This window comes from Oncorhynchus tshawytscha, linkage group LG27 (genome assembly GCF_018296145.1).
Source record: "Oncorhynchus tshawytscha isolate Ot180627B linkage group LG27, Otsh_v2.0, whole genome shotgun sequence".
Taxonomy (NCBI): domain Eukaryota; kingdom Metazoa; phylum Chordata; class Actinopteri; order Salmoniformes; family Salmonidae; genus Oncorhynchus; species Oncorhynchus tshawytscha.
Window position 1 is genome coordinate 2,974,413 of NC_056455.1, and position 16,245 is coordinate 2,990,657.

General features: G+C 44.1%; 1 protein-coding gene across 2 annotated transcripts in view; it reads right to left on the bottom strand.

The window, feature by feature from the left end:
• Positions 1-16,245, bottom strand: part of LOC112225881 (stress response protein NST1) — a 51,363-nt gene that overhangs the window by 27,092 nt on the left and 8,026 nt on the right. For both annotated transcript variants that reach the window (XM_042307332.1, XM_042307331.1), the window contains exon 4: positions 10,668-10,808. The gene's annotated coding sequence lies outside the window, so the exon portion shown is untranslated. The remainder of the gene's footprint in view (positions 1-10,667; positions 10,809-16,245) is intronic.

The window sequence follows — 16,245 nt, forward strand, 5'->3', positions numbered from 1 at the left end:
TTTATTTAACTAGGCAAGTCAGTTAAGAACAAAATCTTATTTTCAATGACAGCCTAGGAACAGTGTGTTAACTGCTTTGTTCAGGGGCAGAACGACAGATTTTTCCCTTGTCAGCTCAGGGATTCGATGTTGCAACCTTCTGGTTACTAGTCAAACGCTCTAACCACTAGGCTACCTGCCGCCCCTACAATGATCCTAAGCACACAGCCAAGACAACGCAGGAGAAACTCCCCAAATACAGGTGTGCCCACTTGTACCGTCATACCCAAGATGACTCAAGGCTGTAATCGCTGTCAAAGGTGCTTCAACAAAGTACTGAGTAAAGGGTCTGAATACTTATGTACTAGTGATATTTCAGTTTTTTATACATTTGCAAAAAAATTTAAAAAACTGTTTTTGCTTTGTTATTATGGGGTAATGTGTAGATTGATGAGGGAAAAAACTATTTAATCAATTTTAGAATAAGGCTGTAACGTAACAAAATGTGGAAATGTTAAAGGGGTCTGAATGCTTTCCGAATGCACTGTATCTAATTTACATAAGTACTCACACCACTGAGTCAATACATGTTAGCATCACTTTTGGCAGTGATTACTGCTGTGTGTCATTTTAGGTAAGTCTCTAAGAGCATTGCACACCTGGATTGTGCAATATTTGCACATTATTCTTTTAAAAAGTCTTCAAGCTCTGTCAAGTTGGTTGTTGATCATTGCTAGACAGCCATTTTCAGGTCTTGTATTTCAGGTTATTGTCCTGCTGAAAGGGGAATTTGTCTCCCAGTGTCTGTTGGAAAGCAGACTAAACCAGGTTTTCCTCTAGGATATTGCCAATGCACTAGCTCTATTCCGTTCCTTTTTATCTTAAACAACTCCCTAGTCCTTGCCGATGACAAGCATTCCCACAACATGATTTAGCCACCAATATGCTTGAATATCTGAAGAGTGGTACTCAGTGATGTGTTGCATTGGATTTGCCTCAAACATAACGCTTTGTATTCAGGACATAAAGGTCATTTGTTTCCAACATTTTTTGCAGCTTTACTTTAGTGCCTTATTGCAAATAGGATGCATGTTTTGGAATATTTTTTATTCTGTACAGGCTTCCTCCTTTTCTTTCACTTTGTTTCCTTCCTTACCGGCAACTGAGTAAGGAAGGATGCCTGTATCTTTGTAGTGACTAGGTGCATTGATACGCCATCCAAAGTCTAGTTAATTACTGCTCAAAGGGATATTAAATTTCTGCTTTTTAAATGTTTACCCATTTACTTATAGGCACCTTTCTTTGCGAGGCATTGGAAAAACCTTTCTGGTCTTTGTGGGTGAATCTGTGTTTGAAATTCACTGCAAACTGAACTTTACATTATGGTGAATTTACTTGTCCATGACTTGTCCATTTACGTTAAACATGGATGCACCTACATGTACTGTAGTTTACAGAAATGTTTAGCACTACTAAATAGCAAAACAATCAGATACTATTTTTTCTTTAAAAAGCACCAGTAAAGGATTTCAGGGTGTCTACCAGTCATTCATTTGACTGAGTATGTTCTCCTGGTCAGCGATAGAGAGGTGAAGTTGCTGTGTGTGCTGATGTGAAGAGTGTGACGGAGCAGGTAGACTACCGAGTTAATGTGGCACACATGACATTTTTGACCGTCCAGGCAGTCATGTTTCTGCAGAACACTGTAAAGTAGAGCCAAGAGAACGACTGAGTCTAGGAGAGGGGAGTGAGAGATAGAGAAAGGGAAAGAGAGGGAGAAAGAGAAAGAGAGTGAGAAAGAAAGAGCGCAAAAGAGGGAGGAAGAGAGAGAGAGAAGAGAGGCAGGCATTACTGGAATGTACAGTGTCTGTAGTAATGCATAGAGGAGAAGGAGTGAAGGATTAGGCTACCCAGACAGGCAAATAGAGAGGGATAATAAGAACTAAAAAAGACAAAGAGAGAGAGACGGTAAAGGATATATTTGCAGAAATGAGACAGGAACTCACACAGATGCTCACAGACCTGAAGGTATGCATGTTATTTCAACACAAGTCTCCCCTTTCCAAATTCATTATTCTGGATACGAACCAACTGTCAAGCTCCTCTAATATTTGCAGGCTTAATTGCCCAAAGTAATTTGCAACTTTTTAATCTCCTGAACGTTTTTCTATCTTCATGTCTCCCTGTATGCTGGCTAATGTACAGTGGGGCAAAAACATATTCAGTCATCCACCAATTGTGCAAGTTCTGCCACTTAAAAAGATGAGAGAGGCCTGTAATTTTCATCATAGGTCACTTCAACTATGACAGACAAAATGAGAAAAAAAATTGAGAAAATCACATTGTAGGATTTTTTATGAATTAATTTTAATATTATGGTGGAAAATAAGTATTTGGTCACCTACAAACAAGCAAGATTTCTGGCTCTCACAGACCTGTAACTTCTTCTTTAAGAGGCTCCTCTGTCCTCCACTCGTTACCTGTATTAATGGCACCTGTTTGAACTTATCAGTATAAAAGACACCTCTATCCACAACCTCAAACAGTCACACTCCAAACTCCACTATGGCCAAGACCAAAGAGCTGTCAAAGGACACCAGAAACAAAATTGTAGACCTGCACCAGGCTGGGAAGACTGAATCTGCAATAGGTAAGCAGCTTGGTTTGAAGAAATCAACTGTGGGAGCAATTATTAGGAAATGGAAGACATACAAGACCACTGATAATCTCCCTCGATCTGGGGCTCCACGCAAGATCTCACCCCGTGGGGACAAAATGATCACAAGAACGGTGAGCAAAAATCCCAGAACCAGACGGGGGGACCTAGTGAATCGCCTGCAGAGAGCTGGGACCGAAGTAACAAAGCCTACCATCAGTAACACACTACGCCGCCAGGGACTCAAATCCTGCAGTGCCAGACGTGTCCCCCTGCTTAAGCCAGTACATGTCCAGGCCCGTCTGAAATTTGCTAGAGAGCATTTGGATGATCCAGAAGAAGACTGGGAGAATGTCATATGGTCAGATGAAACCAAAATATAACTTTTTGGTAAAAACTCAACTCGTCGTGTTTGGAGGACAAAGAATGCTGAGTTGCATCCAAAGAACACCATACCTACTGTGAAGCATGGGGGTGGAAACATCATGCTTTGGGGCTGTTTTTCTGCAAAGGGACCAGGACGACTGATCCGTGTAAAGGAAAGAATGAATGGGGCCATGTATCGTGAGATTTTGAGTGAAAACCTCCTTCCATCAGCAAGGGCATTGAAGATGAAACGTGGCTGGGTCTTTCAGCATGACAATGATCCCAAACACACCGCCCGGGCAACGAAGGAGTGGCTTCGTAAGAAGCATTTCAAGGTCCTGGAGTGGCCTAGACAGTCTCCAGATCTCAACCCCATAGAAAATCTTTGGAGGTAGTTGAAAGTCCGTGTTGCCCAGCAACAGCCCCAAAACATCACTGCTCTAGAGGAGATCTGCATGGAGGAATGGGACAAAATACCAGCAACAGTGTGTGAAAACCTTGTGAAGACTTACAGAAAATGTTTGACCTCTTACATTGCCAACAAAGGGTATATAACAAAGTATTGAGAAACTTTTGTTATTGACCAAATACTTATTTTCCACCATAATTTGGAAATAAATTCATTAAAAATCCTACAATGTGATTTTCTGGATTTTTTTTCTCATTTTGTCTGTCATAGTTGGAAGTGTACCTATGATGAAAATTACAGGCCTCTCTCATCTTTTTAAGTGGGAGAACTTGCACAGTTGGTGGCTGACTAAATACTTTTTTGTGCCACTGTAAATGGCATTTTCCCACGCTACACGTATGCCTGCACTAGGGTCCTGTGGTCTTGCACATGCCCGTACTCCACCCAACATCCATTGAACTGATCATTGGGTCCTTAGGAAAGGAAGGAAATGACGAGGAAATGATGCCAATACTTGTTATCCACATTTTCCTGCTCAACATATTAAGCCTCAATGATCTGCAGGGTAAATGACAGTCATGGCTGTCTCAGGATGTCAATGTGCTCTGTTTGCTGATGGTGTCCACTTTCCTCCCTATACTGATGTCAACACTGGTTTTGGATTAGATCATGCTTTACTAAGGACTGACATTTAATCTGTGCAATAGGGACTGTTACTGTATTGGGTTTCTAAATACAGAATTATACAGAAATACAGAATGGACCACAACAATGTAATCATTTTATATTGTACATATATCAGCCCTCCTTTGACTACCTGTCCTCAGTACTTGTACAGTATGCAGTCGTGGCCAAAAGTTTTGAGAATGACACAAATATGAATTTCCACAAAGTTTGCTGCTTCAGTGTCTTTAGATATTTTTGTCAGATGTTACTATGGAATACTGAAGTATAATTATAAGCATTTCATAAGTGTCAAGGCTTTTATTGACAATTTACTTGAAGTTGAAGTAAAGAGTCAATATTTGTAGTGACCCTTCTTTTTCAAGACCTCTGCAATCCGCCCTGGCATGCTGTCAATTAACTTCTGGGCAGCCCATTCTTGCATAATGAACGCTTGGAGTTTGTCAGAATTTGTGGGTATTTGTTCGTCCACCCGCCTCTTGAGGATTGATCACAAGTTCTCAACGGGATTAAGGTCTGGGGAATTTCCTGGCCATGGACCCAAAATATTGATGTTTTGTTCCTCCAACCACTTAGTTATCACTTTTGCCTTATGGCAAGGTGCTCCATCAAGCTGGAAAAGGCATGTTCGTCACCAAACTGTTCCTGGATGGTTGGGAGAAGTTGCTCTCGGAGGATGTGTTGGTACCGTTCTTTATTTCTTTGAAGTGTACTTAGGTAAAATTGTGAGTGAGCCCACTCCCTTGGCTGAGAAGCAACCCCACACATGAATGGTCTCAGGATGCTTTACTGTTGGCATGACACAGGACTGATGGTAGCGCTCACCTTGTCTTCTCCGGACAAGCTTTTTTCCGGATGCCCCAAACAATCGGAAAGGGGATTCATCAGAGAAAATGACTTTACCCCAGTCTTCAGCAGTCCAATCCCTGTACTTTTTTGCAGAATATCAGTCGGTCCCTGATGTTTTTCCTGGAGAGAAGTGGCTTCTTTGCTGCCCTTCTTGACACCAGGCCATCCTCCAAAAGTTTTCGCCTCACTGTGCGTGCAGATGCACTCACACCTGCCTGCTGCCATTCCTGAGCAAGCTCTGTACTGGTGGTGCCCCGATCCCGCAGCTGAATCGACTTTCTTGGGCACCCTGAAGCCTTCTTCACAACAATTGAACCGCTCTCCTTGAAGTTCTTGATGATCCGATAAATGGTTGATTTAGGTGCAATCTTACTGGCAGCAATATCCTTGCCTGTGAAGCCCTTTTTGTGCAAAGCAATGATGACGGCACTTATTTCCTTGTCGGTAACCATGATTGACAGAGGAAGAACACTGATTCCAAGCACCACCCTCCTTCTGAAGCTTCCAGTCTGTTATTCAAACTAAATCAGCATGACAGAGTGATCTCCAGCCTTGTCCTCATCAACACTCACACCTGTGTTAACGAGAGAATCACTGACATGATGTCAGCTGGTCCTTTTGTGGCAGGGCTGTAATGCAGTGGAAATGTTTTTGGGGGATTCAGTTCATTTGCATGGCAAAGAGGGACTTTGCAATTAATTTCAATTCATCTGATCACTCTTCATAACATTCGTGAGTATATGCAAATTGCCATCATACAAACTGAGGCAGCAGACTTTGTGAAAATTAATATTTTGTCATTCTCAAAACTTTTGGACACGACTGTACAGTATATCCTCTGACTGCCTCTCCTCCCTATCCTGGTTGAGGGGGGGGGGCTTCCACAATGTACCACAGTATATTAATATCCTATACAGACTTTCCTTTGACAGGAAACACATTACCTCACTGCACCCCCCCCCCATCTCCCAAACAAAATCCCTCCAACATTATTTCATCCTATCATCAACCTTCTTTTCAACATTCCCTAAAACTCCACTCAACCTCCCATTGACCTCCTCCCAACCTTCCCCCTACTTACGATTAACCTTCACCCAACCTCCCAGGTCTGAGCAACATACAGGCGTTGTCGGAGAGATAAACACAAACCTCAATAAATGTAAATGTTAATCAAAACTACCCAAACAGTTAAAGAGAGAGAGTGTGGAGAGGAGACCAGGAGACAGCCTGACTGGGAGGGACCGCCACATCCACCACAGAAATAGAAACAGGGACGGTCACAGGTGTGTATTCTACTGGTCAGTCTGAAGGCTCTTCCCTTCCCACCTCCACTCTCCCCACCGCTGTCCTTCCTGTTTAGAGTGCAGCTTCCTGATGACACTGTCAGTGTCATAGTCCCTCATCTGGTATTCCTTTCAGATGAAAGATCACTCTAAGACCGGAGGTCTAGGCATAGAAATATCAATATTAGAACGGACATTCTCACTTAAGTCAATGTTCTGTGGTGTACTGGTAATACTATTTCTATTGGTCTAGATTCCTGGAGGCTGGGTCTGTGATTACGTTGAAACCAATTTCAAACTGAAAGCCTACCAAGTTTCAATATATTGTTCATTTTTATTTAGCATTATAATCATATGCATTCTCACACATGAATGTTGTGTTTTTTATTTTTCGCTGAAAAGTGGGTTTAAAAAAATTATTTATTTGTTTATTTCACCTTTATTTAACCATGTAGGCAAGTTGAGAACAAGTTCTCATTTACAATTTTGACCTGACCAAGATAAAGCAAAGCAGTTCGACACATACAACAACACAGAGTTACAAATGGAGTAAAACAAACATACTAATAATACAGTAGAAAAATAAGTCTATATACGATGTGAGCAAATGAGGTGAGATAAGGGAGGTAAAGGCAAAAAAAAGGCCATGGTAGCGAAGTAAATACAATATATCAAGTAAAACACTGGAATGGTAGATTTGCAGTGGAAAAATGTGCAAAGTAGAAATAAAAATAATGGGGTTGCAAAGGAGCAAAATAAATAAATACAGTAGGGGAAGAGGTAGATGGTTAGGCTAAATTATAGATGGGCTATGAACAGGTGCAGTAATATGTGAGCTGCTCTGACAGCTGGTGCTTAAAGCTAGTGAGGGAGATAAGTGTTTCCAGTTTCAGAGATTTTTGTAGTTCGTTCCAGTCATTGGCAGCAGAGAACTGGAAGGAGAGGCGGCCAAAGGAAGAATTGGTTTTCGGGGTGACCAGAGAGATATACCTGCTGGAGCGCGTGCTACAGGTGGGTGCTGCTATGGTGACCAGCGAGCTGAGATAAGGGGGGACTTTACCTAGCAGGGTCTTGTAGATGACCTGGAGCCAGTGGGTTTGGCGATGAGTATGAAGCGAGGGCCAGCCAACGAGAGCTTACAGGTTGCAGTGGTGGGTAGTATATGGGGCTTTGGTGACAAAACGGATGGCACTGTGATAGACTGCATCCAATTTATTGAGTAGGGTATTGGAGGCTATTTTGTAAATGACATCGCCGAAGTCGAGGATCGGTAGGATGGTCAGTTTTATGAGGGTATGTTTGGCAACATGAGTGAAGGATGCTTTGTTGCGAAGTAGGAAGCCAATACTAGATTTAACTTTGGATTGGAGATGTTTGATGTGAGTCTGGAAGGAGAGTTTACAGCCTTATAACTACAGAGAGACTTGTTTTTAGAGAGTTGGATTTTTAAAAGTAGAAGTTCAAATTGTTTGGGTACAGACCTGGATAGTCGGACAGAACTCTGCAGGCTATCTCTGCAGTAGATTGCAACACTGCCCTCTTTGGCCGTTCTATCTTGTCTGAAAATGTTGTAGTTAGGGATGGAGATTTCAGAGTTTTTGGTGGTCTTCCTAAGCCAGGATTCAGACACGGCTAGAACATCCGGGTTGGCAGAGTGTGCTAAAGCAGTGAATAAAAAACTTAGGGAGGAGGCTTCTAATGTTAACATGCATGAAACCAAGGCTATTACGGTTACAGAAGTCATCAAAAGAGAGCTCCTGGGGAATAGGAGTGGAGCTAGGCACTGCAGGGCCTGGATTCACCTCTACATCACCAGAAGAACAGAGGAGGAGTAGGATAAGGGTACGGCTAAAAGGCTTGAGAATTGGTCGTCTAGGACGTCCGGAACAGAGAGTAAAAGGAGGTTTCTGGGGCGATATAAATAGCTTCAAGGTATAATGTACAGACAAAGGTATGGTAGGATGTGAATACAGTGGAGGTAAACCTGGGCATTGAGTGATGATGAGAGAGATATTGTCTCTAGAAACATCATTGAAACCAGGTGATGTCATCGCATGTGTGGGTGGTGGAACTGAAAGGTTGGATAAGGTATAATGAGCAGGGCTAGTGACATAAGCCAATAAACACTAACCAGAACAGCAATGGACAAGGCATATTGACATTAAGTAGAGGCATGCTTAGCCGAGTGATCAAAAGGGTCCAGTGAGTAGTGAGGTTGGTTGGGGTCACGGCGATTCAGACAGCTAGCCGGGCCATCGGTAGCAAGCTAGCATAGGATGAAGGTCTGTTTTTAGCCACCTTGTCGGTAGACCCCCTTTCTGTCGGTAGATTAGTGGGGTTCCGTGTGGTAGAGGGGACCAATCCAATTGGCAAAATAGTTATAGTGACCCAAGAAAATTGTCCATTAGACCTATTCAGATAGCAGCCGATAAGAAAGCTAACGATTAGCGGGCCGCAGATGGGCGTTCAGGTAACTTCGTGACGGAGGGGCCAGTTGGATAACTCCCTCGGGCAGATAACGTCGGTAGTCCAGTCGTAAAGGCCCGGTGGGGCTCCGCGTCGGCTTTAAAACGGGTCCGGATAGGTAATTGTAGCCCAGGAGTGGCTGATGGAACTCTTCAGCTGGCTAGCTCCGGAATAATTGATGCTTGCTCCGGGATCGACGTAAGCTTAAGATTTTTAAGAAAAAGATTTTTAGAAAAAAAGATATATAAAAAGATGTGCGAAGAAAATACACGGGACACGACAAGACGAGGACAAAGGACGTCTGACTGCTATGCCATCTTAGGGCCCCAAGTTCAAGCCCAAAGCACGTTATTGGGTGTTGCATGGTTGTATGCATTTACATTACATGGTCAAGTGAGAAACAAGTAACATGGACACAGGTATGAGAGTAAGGAACACAAGACAGAGAAGGTTGAAAAACAGAGATAATTAATTTGTCCCAATGCCTAACCCAAAACCTTTATAGTGTTGCCATGCAGCTGCACAACTAAAGTGAAAATCCTTATAGGATCTCATGAATTAAAGACGTCAGATCAACTGGGATTCTTGAAAGACATTTATACACAGCAAGTCGCATCTGCACTTACATCAACACACACACACGTACTGTGTATACACACACCATGCAAACACACAGTGGAGAAGGAGGTGTTGACTGGTTTACCTCAGGACCCAACAATCAAAGCAAATAATCAGACAGGCCCAGACAGCACTGAGCCACTGCGGAATAATCACAAGAGACAAAAAGCAGTAACCGCATCCGAATATCTGCCATGTTTATACGCCTGTGTCTATATACACCTCATTATATATAAGTGAAATGATCGTTTATTAAATCGTTTTGGGGAGACAGCTGCCGGTAAAGAGATGATGATGATCATTGAGTGAGTTCCATGGGCAAGCCAGACCTGGGTTCAAATAATATTCAATATTTTTCAAATACTTTCTGTTTTGGTTGAGCCTGCCTGGAGTGCAGATACCACAGAGTCCCAGTGTTTGGGCTTGTGGGACCATTCCATTGGTCCCATTGCACTAAGATCAATCAAGGGCATCTTAACTAGTTGAACGCAAACACTTACACACAACACAGGTGTCTACACTGTAAAACGGTGACCTCCCTGCCAGTGACCTCCCTGCCTAGAGCAGAGGAATGGTAAAGAAGCAAGAGGAGGAAGAACCTCATGAAATAAAACACATGATGTTTTACCAGCGAGGGAAGGAAATGAGAGGGTAGGAGTGAGCGTTAGTGGTTAAAGAGGGAGAGAGGGAAAGAGAGAGAGAGAAAGAGGGGAAATCCACATCTCACCTCTAAGGAGGAGAGGGAGAGGGTGCGCCACCTGTTAGGTGTGAAGCCAGAAGGCTTGACTACATTCCTAGCCAGCTGCTCTCCTCTCCTGCAGGGCTTTCCATTGGGTTGCTCCCTCTTGGCACTCCAAATACAATGAAAATTGTGTCGGAAAACAATGTGAGCTCTCGGCATTGTGGAAAGAAAAGGTTTGGCCTACTTTGACAGGGGCCTACTTTGACAGGGGTAGCAGAGAACTGTGTCAAGGATGTGATGCTTGACTGCATGCACAACAGAGCAGGGGACTGACTACGTTTTATAATGTAGGGCCTTGCTATTTAACCTCAGATTTCACAGTGGTAGCACCTCACCATAAAGTTAGCTGTCAATGCAACACCATGGCATACTCACCTTGTGCATTTTGCTAGCCCGTACAAACGGAAACATTTGTGAAGTCAACATTTTCAGGTTGGGGTTCTGGGTTCATGAATCAATGCAGGCATGATGGGCTTGATTCCAAATTGACCTTTGATCCCTGGATGATAGTCAAATCAACACGTTTGAGCTATGATAAGAACTCTTTCCATCGTTGGTCTGCTTTCATACATTACAGAGCAGCCAAATCCTGCCCCACCCTTCCGCGCTACTCACAGCTCCATATGGCTTTCACATCAGCTCTCCTCTCGCCTCTTCCTCTCCTCTCGCCTCTCCTCCTTCAGCTTCCTCTCCTGTGTTTGTTTGTCCTCCGTTCAGGTCCCAGGTGTTTTCCTCCGCTGGCTCAGGATCTGCGTTCTGTAACGGAAAGAGTTGGTTAAGCCAGTCATCCTCTGACTCAGGTACAAGTGGTTCCCCTCCCTCTCCTTCGCTTCTCTTCTCCTCCTTCACCGCCGTGGTCCTACACCTCCCGTATCCGCCCCGGGACCCTGCTCCTGGCTTCCTCACTCTTTCCCCGCATCCAACAATAACACAACAAACTCCACTTCCTGTCAGAACGGGAACAATAGTAGGATAGCTTTGATGGCGTGTGGTAGGTTGTTGTAGGTGCTGGCTTATCAACCCTGAAATCACAACCTGAGTCATAGATCTGGAGTCAAACTCAATCTTGGTTGCTCTTATGTTCCTAATATCTTTGAAATAAATAGTCTTTTTCATATGATGTGGTCATTTTACTGTAGCAGACACTATTATTCAGTCAACACATATATCCAGTGTATAAGGGATGAACCCAAAACTGTGCCCTAACAACAGCTGTACAGATTAGTTGGAGTTGTGTATGTGTTATGAAACAAACCCCAGCGAAGCACAAAGAGGTGTATGTGTTATGATGCAAACAGCAGCTAGGCAGGTGCTGCAGATGACATAGGTAGTCATTAAGAAATGCATCAGGAGACGACTGTGTAAACACTGAATACTGCATCAGCTCTCTCCCTCTGCCATATGGTGCCTTCAGCCTTCAGTCCCACTAGAGCCTGGACATTACCTCTCCTGGACTTTACCTAATAAAACAGCTATGCGTGTCTGAAATGGCACCCTATTCCCTATACAGTGAACCACTTTTGTCCAAAGCCCTAAGGGCCGTGGTAAAAAGTAGTGCACTACATAGGGAATAGGGTGCCATTTCGGACACAGGTCCTGGACAGCCAGTGGACTCAGTTCACTCATTGAGCCTCTCTGATGTGTTAGTCATAAACATCTTTCTTTCTTTCTTTCTCTCTCTCTCTCTCTCTCTCTCTCTCTCTCTCTCTCTCCCTCCCTCCGACTCATTCTCTCCATCTATCAATGCCTCCATTTATTCGATTAGGCCCGAGTCCTCCCAGGGTCATCCTTGTGTTAGGATTCCGAGTTGCCCGTGGCAACAATTTGATCATCCCGCCTCCGCAACCAAGGCCCTGTCCCTTTTGTCCACACACACAGTGGACGGACGGAGGGAGTGGTGGTTTCGAGGGGTGTTTGGGAAGGTTAGAGATGGGAGGGAGGTGATGACTCATGCCACATACCAACCTGCAGGGCACAACAGCACCCCCTGTTGATGGTTAGGGGAAACCCCGTGGCGTGGGTGTATTGTCTCTAGAGAGTGCAGACATGTCATCACATAACAGGATATCTCCCACTCACCTCTTTGGTTTATGTGGCTGGGGTGGGAGTGGGGGGGGCACAGGTGGGAACTAGTGTGTTGTTCTTTCTTTCTACTGTACCCACGGCGATAGGCTACTCTTACTCGATCAATGCCCTCCATTGTTTAATTTCATGAGCATTTAGCAGGATTAACGTTGCACAGCATTGATGGATATATACTATATAATTGCACAAACAGATATTCTGACAGACGGTACACATTGAGGAGTATGAGGCCGCTACTGTAACATTCGCCTTGGAAATCAGAATCCTTGGCAGACTCTTAAATACAACTAGCTGTTCTGTGATGTGGCCGCATGTCTTGACGTTTTGACGACGTCATAATAATAATGGACTATTATCATCGTCATGTGTTACGAAGTGTTGCTACGTGTTACTATGTGTTACTACTTGTTGTTTTGTTATTTTTGTAACAGTTCTGTTAGGCAATGACGTCATCCCTCGGTATGACCATCTGTGCCCTCATACAGGAAACAGAGTGTTTATTGAGTTGTGAGAACGATGGATTGTCTTGTCAACAGGTGTACCTCGGGTCTCGTCTGAAACATGTGCTAAGTGAGTGTGAGTACCCTCCCTCTCTGCCGTCACACTAGCCCTGTCCTATCTTCCCTTAAACACAGACACACACACACACACACACACACACACACACACACACACACACACACACACACACACACACACACACACACACACACACAGACACACACACACACACACACACACACACACGTGCACAGACACACACACACAAACGCATGCCAGCACGCACATACACACACCCACCAAGACACACACACACTCGCGGCGCGGCAGGGAGAGGAAACTGCAACACAATGATAAGGTCTCAGAACACAATGGGTCCAGCAGAGCTCACACAGAGCCAGGACCAGTTTAGCTCTGAAAGGTCAACAAGCCTCCCCAGGCTTTCATTCGGTTCCCGACGTTATTATTGTTCACGTTCTAATGATTACTCTGATGGTCTTTATTTTGCAAATGTGGAACCATCCGGAAATACCAATGAAATATGAAAATGCAAGGCCAGAAAAAAAAGAGAGACGGCGAATGTGTTTGACGTCGAGCTTCCCGTTGCCTGTGAGTTGTTCAGCTCTGTGGCTGCTGCTGCTGGGATTGCTGGTGAGCTGCCAGGTCAACAGCCCTTAGTCCTTATGTCTTTGTCTGGGCAGCTAACGGAACAATACCCATCACTGGACAATGCATGGGGCAGTTTTGGAGGTTTGGGTTGTGTTTTAGGAGTTTTCCACTATTCAGACTGAATACGGCACAGCAGAATGTATTGTGTGGTGATGCTGAATGTCAGGAGAAGGTCATGGATTGTGTCCATATTTTAACCTCCGATGTTTTAGAGTAGCTACAGTGCATTACAAAATCCAACTTTTTCAAGGTACTATATAAAGATACTATATATGGAGCGTTTGCCTCTGGGGGTGCTCATGAGCCAAAAAGGGGTGCCTAAATAGAGGAGTGCAACTTTCCCTTTAGACTAGTCATGAATCACCCTATAGACAGAACACAGAGAGAGGAACCGTCTTAACTTCGGTAAGACCGGAACGAGAAAGACAGCAATTCCTCTCGACAACAGTGGCCATGTAGCAGCATCTGTCTGCTCTATCCTCAAAGGAGAGGGGAGCAGGAGCACGTCAGCCCATCCAAATGTCATCCCCGGCTGTTACACAAGCCAGCACTGTATTCTGTTCTCCATTATGGCACATATGCAACTAACATTCTCCATTCTGAACACTCCCAATGCAGCGGAAAAGGTCACGGTATAAAAAAAAAGAAAAAAAGAAGAAGGTATTGTCCCTGACCACTGGCATCAGGCAAAGGTTAGCGTGGAGAGATGACGACTGGGGGTGCGTTTTTGGAGGCTGTTTACCCCCCTGGTGTTATGTCTGTGATTCATTAATGATGTTTTATCTGCACCGAATGGATTGCACTCATTTATCAATACCATAATACGGGTTAACTGTTAACGTGAGCCGTATGGACATAAGGCCATTGTTGACCATTATATCTCAATCATCGGTTATCTGTAATTAAAGGATAACTGCAATAGAATTTGTAAAACTACCCTCTGTGTTAGTTTGAAACGTTCCAGGTCCATGAAGATGGCATTCTTTAGAACGCGGGTAATGACTGCAATTTCACATTGCACACAAAGACAGTGTGCAGTGCATCACAATAAAAAGTCAGAAGAACAAATATAACCCCAACTATAAATGGTGGTTATGAATTTATCATAGTTTTTTTGTGTTTTTTTTTTTAAAGCCCGCTTTTGATGAACCTCAGAAAACGACTGATCCTACTCCTGCTGCTAGTGGGGAGGCTGGCACTCAGAGAAATCCGACCTAAAGACAGAGACGCTCTATCTTGGAGCCTCTTTAGTTCTAATTACATGGTGATAAGACAACAACAATGACACATTACCAGAGGAATAAAATAAGAACAGTGGAGGAGATAAAGTATTGGCTCCAATCTTTCTCATCTCCACCCTTTCTTTCTCTCATGATCTCTCTCTCTCTCTCCCTCTCTCTCATGATCTCTCTCTCTCTCTCTCTCATGATCTCTCTCTGTCTATCTCTCTCTCTCTCTTTCTCTCTCTCTTTCTCTCATGATCTCTCTCTCTCACGCACGTACACACACACACACACACACACACACTCACGAGCACACACGCACTCATCAAGCTTCTCATTAGATCAAACAACTGTCTTTGTGTGAACTACGGTGAGGTGTGGAATTCAGCCTCTGTTTGACTGTCAGCTTGTCACAACAGAGCTAAGTCAAGACTGAGACGGAGATTTGTGTGAATGAGAAGAGAAGTAGAGAAATTGATACAGTATGATATCTGACCAGAGCAGAATATAGGATTATTAAAATGTCTGTGTTTCTTAATCCTGATTGTTAATTTTGCCCTGGCACTGCACACCTGATTCCACTAATCAAAGGTAGGATGATGAGTTGATTACGTAGTGGAATCAGGTGTGTAGTGCTAGTGCAAAAACTAAAATGTGCACCCATTTGCGTCCCCAGGACCAGGACTAAGGAGCACTGGGTTAAATGCTTCCTCAGGTATTGGAAAGATTTGTCGATCTACTTACGCCTGCGAAGAATCTGTGCCTCTCAAACCCGCACATTGACAGTGGGTTGTGGGATGACAAGGGGAGGGGACAGAAGGCAGAGAGATGGATGGGAGAGGTACATTGTCCAAATAGCAAGGTTGGCAAGAAGACGAGGCAGTGAAGGAGTGAAGGACACAGAACGAGGACTTCAATTTCAGGGATGGACATGTGAATAACAGTGTCAGAGAAGAGAGTCAAGCCAATATAAAGGAACAAGCACGTTCATTGTCTCTCCATTACTCTTGCCTTCCACTCTCCTCCTAACGCATTAGTGTGCAACCTGTGTGTTTGTGTTTGTTTTGCACACACTACAAGAAGGGGGAAGTTCTGCATTGTCTAAGATCTCCACTCAGTCAGCTCTCCCCACCATCATCAGCCTACCCCCTTCCCCCCCACTGCCTGTCTTGTGCATATTAACAATAGTCTATTCTGTGGCGCCCCGTGCAAGAAGGGACACACCCCACCCAAGGCCGTGCTGCAGGGAGAGAGTTGGGAGTTGGCCAGTCATCAGGGACAGTGGCTCGATTCTCGTCTGGGAGCGGGGACAGGGGGAGGTGGTCTGTCTTAACTGTCACATGCTGATTCTCATGGTGTGTTTGAGTGAGAGAGCGAGCGAGCGAGCGAGAGAGATAGTGTGTGTGTTTATGCGTGCCTATGTGCATGCGTGTGTGTGTGTATGTGTCATTATTATGTCTTAGTCTGTTCATATCAGCCCAGTACATCTACAGCATGGGGCATTTTTGATTCACTGTGAACTGACTTGGTTTTTCTCTTTCTCAATCCCTCCCTTTCTCTCTCTCACTCACTCTCTCAGTTCAATTCAAAGGTATTTTTTGGCATGGGAAACATATGTTTACATTGCCAAAGCAAATGGAATAGGCAATAAACACAATGGAAATAAACAAGGGAAACATTAGTGAACATTACACACACAAAAGTTAAAGAATATA